Source organism: Patella vulgata, chromosome 5 (assembly GCF_932274485.2).
Source record: "Patella vulgata chromosome 5, xgPatVulg1.2, whole genome shotgun sequence".
Taxonomy (NCBI): domain Eukaryota; kingdom Metazoa; phylum Mollusca; class Gastropoda; family Patellidae; genus Patella; species Patella vulgata.
This window is the reverse complement of record NC_065883.2, coordinates 55,521,601-55,530,280: the sequence shown is the minus strand read 5'-3', so window position 1 is coordinate 55,530,280 and position 8,680 is coordinate 55,521,601. Positions and strand designations below refer to the sequence as shown.

At 34.1% G+C, this 8,680-nt stretch overlaps 1 protein-coding gene across 2 annotated transcripts in view; it reads left to right on the top strand.

The window, feature by feature from the left end:
• LOC126822029 (protein stoned-B) overlaps window positions 1–8,680 on the top strand; it is a 53,393-nt gene that overhangs the window by 12,631 nt on the left and 32,082 nt on the right. The window lies entirely within an intron of this gene.

Here is an 8,680-nt window from a genome sequence, read left to right as displayed (position 1 = left end):
GGAGAAATGATTAACCACGTATATTTTGCTTTGTGATTTAAATATCTATCCACACATGTACATGCAACACTTTTCCTGGGAAAGTAGTGGAAGTACATACATGTACATAATCATTTAATGTATCTTTGTATGTAACAACCAACAAAAATTAGATAACCCTTTTGTTTGTCTTGACAAACAATAGATGTTTTTATTTTATTTCCTCTGTCTAGCCTTTTAAATATGTAATACAAGTAAACTATAGTTAGTATAAATACCAGTTAGAAACTGAGAGACAGTGAATAAGGAGACACTGCAGTGTTATCAGAAATGATGAAGATGTTCTATAATAGATGAGATTCTACTCAACTGTGTGTAGAACTTATGTGGATTTAGAAAGAATTTTTGAGACACACATTAATTTACCAGCAGTAAGAAATCCAGCTTATTATATTCTACATGTATGTGTAGGTATTACTAGTCTCTAAATAAAGCTTATAAATGACCTTATGATGGCTATTACTTCTTTTAAGCTAAATTCCTTATTAGTCTGTATTTCTATAATGTATGTAGCCTACAATCCATGATGTTAAAATTTCTAAGTGTCATGTAGATTGTAAGACCTGTTATCTATGAATACCTTGGGCTCGATGATAGGTTGATCTCCGGTTTGTGCATGGCAATGAGTTCAGTGGAATCTCCCTCTTAAAGGTCTCTCCTGAAATAAAAATATATCATATGTTAGTCCCGAAATTACCTATTTATTGTCAAGTGGATGTTGGAACATCTCTCCCTCTCTCGATCTGTGCTAGGATTGAAAGTTTGACCAGGCAGCAGTGTTTCTGTCTTATCTTCATTGATTCACAAGAATCGAACCTGGAATCGCCTATTTAGTGAGTCAGTAGTCACTGATTCAGCGTGGCATTCTACTCTGTAAGCATTTATTCTCATAAAAGGCTGTTATCTTGCCTGGCCAGGTATCTTTATAATATTTTCAGCATACTGGTTGAAATCATTCTTTTTTCAATTTTAGAAAGTGGGCATACACTAGTAAATCTGTTGTTTAAGTTACGATTTTACATATTTCATTATCAATAGTTCAGATGTTCAGTATTAGGTACATACAAGTATGTGTTTTATTGTTTCTTCTCACCCAAACTAAGTGTATTTATTGATGTTTAATTTAATATGGTACAAAATTTCTCCCAGAGTCCCCGGGTATCCTTGATCCTAGACAACAGATACAATACATTAATCTTGATTATCATGTCTGAATCAGGTACTACAGTTTGCTGAAATTTGTTCTATTCGACCCTTTGAGCATAATAAATGTGTCTAAGAATATGGTACAGAATTCTGATTTCTACTCCATTCATAATTATTAATGAGGAAGCTACTGAGCAGGAGGTCTCAGATTCACTCACAATGTTGGCTGAGAATGTTCCTGAGGATTTTCAGGTGTGATTTCCTCTTGTCAGTGGTATAGGATGGAGGGCCTAGCAATTCCAATGTCTAGTTGTTTGGACGGGACAAAAAACAGGTTCTGTGTACACATTGGCATGCACATAAAAGAACCCTTGACTGTTAGAATTTGAAAAAAAAGAATAGGCCATAGCACTGCTGTCCAGACAAAATTTCCCTGTCCGTACACTGTATAGCATATACCAATCTTCATTAGCCCAGTCGGTGCAGAAAAGTAGGACACTGTGACTAAACCCTATTTTATTTCATTTCCCAATTTTAACTTTAAAATGACATAAAATAGTTAAAAAAAACCTGTTTTGGGAAATTTGAAGCAGACTCTTTTGTGACATTCCAAATTATATAGAAGTTTATACCATAAAAGGCAATTTAGTATATTGTGGTAATATCAGGCAGAGAAATGCCAGGACATATCTTCGTCTGATTACCTTATTACTGGTGACAAAGATAAACACATGAAGGTCATTGATAAGCACTTTTTCCTGTAATTCTGCCAGTGGTGTGATAATTATTCTTAACAATTTAGCGTGGGATGAAATGAGTGTCCTGAGAGAAGAGTCACAATTTTATCGAGCAATTTCCGACAAATAAGATTTGAATGTCTCGAGTCAAATTAGGTAAATGGCAAGGTATGACTGAAAAATTGGTTTGATCTATTTGACATAATAGTGTCATTAATTACGATTTTAGAATATAAAAATGTAACTGTCGTAAGCTTTTAAATTAAAATCAAATGTTACTATCTTTGTTGTGTTTATATTATTCAGTTATCACATGTTTAAGAAAAGTGAGTTCTGGGCTTCATAACAAAGCATAATAATACCTTTGACCTTGATAATCATTATTAAATCAGTGAATTTCTTTTTTGAAATTGGAGCTGGGTGATGTTTCTTGTTCTTGAGATTGATTAGATAATGTGCATTGATCAGCCTACACAGTAGTTTTTACATTGTACAATGAACAGGTCTGTGTAGTATGAAGTTTGTTGATTTTACATTTTTGTAAAATTGATCATTGCACTTCTATTCTCAGATACTTTGAACAAAGGCTGTTTATTATGTCATTCTGATTGGTGATGGAATTGAGTGGTTGAAAATGTTACTTTAAAATAAACATTTGTATTTTTAAATGCCTCTGGTTTATGTGATTGTTTATGGGCATATATTACTGTAATGTCTTTACAGAGATCAGTTCTTAACTGAACGATAAAATTTTCAGGAATAGTTAGTATTTTTAGTATTTTCTAATATGATTGTTGATGAATTTAAATGACAGCAATTGTTCTCATGCTGCAGAGTTAAAGGACAATGTTGGCGTCCACCAATATTAAATATTGGATAGAACTGGTGAAATACATTCCAAATATAATTTTAACACAGAGATTTTTGCTACAGCTGATCCGTAACAAAGATTTGAAGAATCGTGGAAGTGATGCAAAAAAGGAAAGCCGTTATAATTACAGTCTGATGCAGAAAACTACATGTATAACATGTACTCGGAGGATTTTCAGCTCACTGATAATTCCTTTGAAGACGATCAGGAATTGTTATATACATGTATCTCTTCAAAAGAATCTATTCATGAAAAGAATTGACAGTCAAAAGATCAAAGAAATATAGAAAAAGGCCATGCATTACCTTTTTTTTGTGCCCACATTTTCATATGGACATATATTGTTGTCGCCCTTGTCCGGACGTCCGTCCGTCAGTCTGTCTGTCCGCCACAATTTGTTTGTGGACACTCTATAAGTCACAATTTTTATCCGATTTTGACAAAACTTGAAATATAGGCCTATCTCCCACAGATCCCGGCTCCTTTCGATATTGGCATGTGTCGGACAATAACCTCATGGATTATAGCCCCTAATTGTACGAAAAATCATGTTTTTAGCTTGTGATTTTGATGAAACTTGAAACACATGTTTATAACCCAATGATCTTGGTTCCTTTCAATATTCGCACATATCGGACTGTAACTACCTGAATTATGGCCCCTGATTGTACGAAAAATTGTGTTTTTAGCTTGTGCTCTCTCTAGTTTTCACAATTATTATCCGATTTAAAAAAAGACGTTTGAATATATCACCGTTACACTGTATTGACTCTTGAGTTCTAATTTCGTGAAAATGGGACCAAAAATGCCGGACAAAATGGCCGCCCCTCATGCAAAAAGTGTAAAAATATGGTATATCAAGGTTGTGGACCCTCTAGAGGTCACAATTTCGATCCAATTTTGATGAAACTTGAAATAAATGTTATAGCCCAAAGAATCTGGTTCCTCTCAAAATTCGCGCATATCGGATCGTAACTTCCTGAATTATGGCCCTTGATTGTACGAAAAATCACTTTTTTGTTTAGCTTGTTCTCTATCCATCTCTTGCAAAATGTGTGTGTGTCCTGTATGGCAGCCGCTGGTTAAATTTGGTCACGAATGGATGAACCTCATTGATATTCAGCATTCGATGACTGTCTCCACCAGAGTTATCTCCCCTTTTCTGAAAACCATCTGAACATGATAGAGGCTAATTAAAGTTTCTAACAGACTTTTCTACGCCCATGTTTTCATGCGGATGTATTATACCAACACCACTGTCCGTCTGGATGTCCGTTCGTCCACAATTTATTTGTGGACACTCTGCAGGTCTCAATTTTTATCAAGTTTTGACGAAACATGAAATATAGGTCTATCTCCCAAAGATCTCGGTTCCTTTCGATATTCACATGTATCGGACCATAACCTAATGAATTATGGCCCCTGATTGCAGAAATAATCAAATTTGTAGCTTGTGGACAATCAAGAAGTCACAATTTTCATCCAGTTGTGATGAAACTTGATATGCATGTTTATACCCAAAGATCTTGGTTCCGTTTGATATTCACGCATTTCAGACTGTAACTTCCTGGATTATGGCTCCTGATTGTACAAAAAATCGTGTTTTTTTAGCTTGTGTATTCTCTAGAGATCACAACTTTTATCTGATTTTAAAACCGTTTAAATATATCACCATTCCACCATAATGATGATTGAATTCAAATTTAAAGACAATCGAAATGAAACTGCCCGACAAAATGGCCACACTTTTTATGCAGATTGTGTAAAAGTATGTAATACGAAGGTTGTGGACCCTTTAGAGGTCACAATTTTTATCCGATTTTGATGAAACTTAAAATATATCTTTATATCCCTAAGAAAATGAAATTAAATGAAATGGAGTTTAACATCCTACTTCGAACTGGGCTAATGAAGACGGGCATACGCCATACAGTGTGCTATGAGGGAAATTTTGCCGGGACAGGGGCACTACGGCCTACTCTTATATCAAATTCCAACTGTCATTGGATCTTTTTATGTGCACACCAATGTTTACACGGGACCTCAGTTTTTCGTCCCATCCGAACGACTAGACAGCTGTCCTTGTCAGACCCTCCGTCCTGCATAGGAGGAACCATGCCGGAAAATAAGGATGAACTTTCTCGGCCAATGCAGGGAACGAACTCCCAACCGCCAGGCTAGCGAGCCAGCGTCTTACCCACCTAGCCACCATGACCCCATATATCCCAAAGATCTCAGCCCCTTTCGATATTTACGCATTTCATTTGTGGATTATGGCCCCTGATTGTACGTAAAATTGCTTTTATTTTTAGCTTGTTCTCTATTCATCTCTTGCAAAATGTGGACGTATCTTGCCTGGCAACCGCTGGTTTTCAATCTTGAAAGATCCTTTCCTTATCCCAGTTTTCCTTTCGGATAAGCTACTTTGCAGGCATATTCCCATGCTTTGTATGGCTATCTTTTATGACATATGTCAACATTGCAAATAATCAGATTTTTAAAACATCATTTCTGCCTGATGTTCTTTAGAAACATTTCTTTCTTGTATAAATATTTGACTGAATTTAAGCAGTAATCATGAATGTCAGCAGATTAATATTGATTTTTTACTTCTATAAATGTAAAAATATTTTCTAAAAGATACATTGTTTAATTATATAATTTGTTTGATTAGCTTATGACTAGATATAGTAGATAAAAATAACCACACTGTCTATAGATATTGTATTTTGATATTGATCTATAAGTATTGATTCTTATACTCGTATTCAACCTGTCTCTCTAAACCTTATTTTAGCTCATTCAGTTGGCTAACTACACACACCATATAGAAAATAGTCTCCATTGATTTTACTTGAACAACCTGCAGACTTTCTCCTTTTTTTTAATGCTTAGAATATTGAAATAGCCAATTAATAGAGAGCTATAATTACTTATGTTGTGTGATGTAAGATTATTTATTTTATCTACATAAATAAAAAGATCAATTGATTATAATACTAATAGCCTTTAATTTTATAAAATTCGGCCTAGTTGTCCAAAAAGGTAACTTACTTCAGTTAATTAATAATTTCAAAGGTTGATGATAAATCTGTAGGGGTTTGACCTTAACTTATAGGATCCAGTGCAGTTTGTGGGTGTGCAATAGTTGAAAATAATGTATTGCACTTCAGTGTACAACCACAGTGAAATGTACTTTTGCAGGATACATTTTGAGAAAGCAACCCAGACCTAATAATCTGTTGCACCAGTGACTTACTGTGTACTACTTTAGTGCCACCTCACTGTGGCTGAGTATTTCCAATTTATTGTAAATACAGTATAATTGTTATATTTTATTGTCTGTTAGTGGTATGCTATTTTTTTTGCGAACATTACAAGAGGCGATTGGTGATATCAATACACATTTGTGTGTAGATATCATTCATTTCATTTTTCTTACCTTTTTGTAAATGGCCGGAGATCACTTTTCAACAAATGTTATCAATTTTGAATAACGCCATATTGAACATAACCTACATTGAAGACTAATTTATTCACAGATTTTTTTACTTGAAAACCATTAAAACGGAATCCTCCCTATGCAATTGTTAGAACAAACAAACAAAATTTGATACCGACCATCTAGTTCCTTTCGGAACGGTCTCTCACGGACGATGTCATCTGTCTGTTCGTATCTGTTCCTATTAACAACAAATATGAAAATACCACCCTATCCCACCTCTGTTTCTACATGTATTTCATTTTTGTTCATCAAAAGGAATCATTTCTTGTCACATCTGACACAAATTTATAATAATCCAACACTATTTACAAGTAGAATTTTGCAATTAAAAAACGTGGTCTGCATCAAGACTCGTAATGGCAGACCATTTCAAATGTATTTTGTTTATGTTTTATAATCGCCAAATTCCAAGAAAGTCTTACAACAGAGGTGGGATGAAGTGGTATTTTCACATTGCTTGTTAATAGGAAGAGACATAACGGTCAGATGACTTCAGGATGCAACTACCGACCAGCAGATTTTCTGGAATTTTTCCTGCTTGTAGTAAAAGAGGGGAGACCCATTTTATTTATCAGGGCATTAATATAACTTGAGATATTGACACTTTGTATACAGGTTAGACTATAGCATATTACTCAACTATTGACAGGGCATTATATGTTGTTAATAATTAATTAATTAATGTATGTCAGAATTTTTATAACAAATTGTAAATTGCTTCAGCAATCTGCTGTTTATTTCAGTTGTTTATTGATTATTTGTCACTTTATGTAAATGTTGATCATAAATAAAATGATTGATATCTAGGTGTTGATTATTTACATGAGTAAACATGATTATATTGATGTTAATACTTATTAATTAATTACCTAGTTTCTAAAACTTCATTTGATTATGACTGTTTGTTTGTAAATACTTGTCAACTCATACGGCATGTACCAAGAGCTTATTTCTGACATTTCACTACTTGCATCAATTTCTTTTTACGGATAATTACTGCCAGAGTTATGATCCTTGATCACTTCAAAACATCTTGTGGACGCTCTAGAGGCTAAAGTTAATATCCGATTGACATTAAATTTATACACAGTGTTTAAGGTCATGAGACGAAAAAGCCTATTGATTTTCAGCGATTTCCGATAATTACTGCCAGACTTATGGCACTTGATGACTTCAAAATATCTTGTGGACGCTCTAGAGGCCAAAGTTAATATCCGTTTGACTTTAAATTTATACACAGTGTTTAATTAAGGTCCTGAGACGAAGAAGCCTGAGACGAAGAAGTCTATTGATTTTCAGCAATTTCCGATAATTACTGCAAAATCATGAGACGAAGAAGCCTATTGATTTTCAGTTATTTCAGATAATTACTGCCAGACTTTAAATTTATACGCAGTGTTTGAGGTCATGAGAAGAAGAATCCTATTGATTTTCAACGATTTCAGATAATTACTGCCAAAGTTATGGCCCTTGATCACTTTGAAAAATCTTGTGATGCTCTAGAGGCTTATGTTATCATCCGATTGACTTCAGATTGATATATAGAATTTAAGGTCTTGAAACGAACAAGTATATTGATTTTCAATGAATTTTGATAATTTGAACAGCTAAATCCATGATATTAAATATATTTTGTATACTAAACGTTGGCATGGGGCAGAAATTTATAAAAAACAAACAAATTCTAATGATTTTCTGATAATTACTTAATCAGTTGTTACTCTTAATCAGATTTTAGTGTATGATAAATGTAATTCATTACTGAAAAAGTAAAAATATGCAACAACTTGTGTTGACTGCCTGGGCGATTTATCTGCTGTGGGCGTATGTTTTGTTGCCTGGCAACCTATCTTTGTTGATTTTTTGATCTAGAATGGACGAAGAGGATTTGAATTAACATTTTCTGCCAGGTTTTGGTAAATATTCATGATTTTGATGTGGAAGGATAACGGGGTTATCAGGTTGTATACAGTGATATGTACGGCAACTAGTTAGATGTTTTTAGTATGCTTCTTCAAGTTTGTGGATCTCAAAAGTTTGGTTGTCAACCTCATACAAATTTTAGTGCAAAGACATGACCATGTCTTCCTCTCTCTGTAGTGAAAAGCATTCAGCCCAACGAAAATTTGCGGAAAACTTGGAGGTGGGCAAAGAGGCCAGAATTTACATTGAAGTCAATTGGAAATTAATGATGATCTGCCTCCTGTAAAGGTGATTGTGAAATTGTAGTTGTCTCCCTTACTGCATGTAAATAGAATCATTTACATGGTATCTGGTAACTTTGAGGTACATCCCAACTGGAAGTAGCATAATAAAGCAAGCATATAACTGTTCAGTCTATACATGTATCTACACATGTGTAACGAAATAAAGAATTTATTA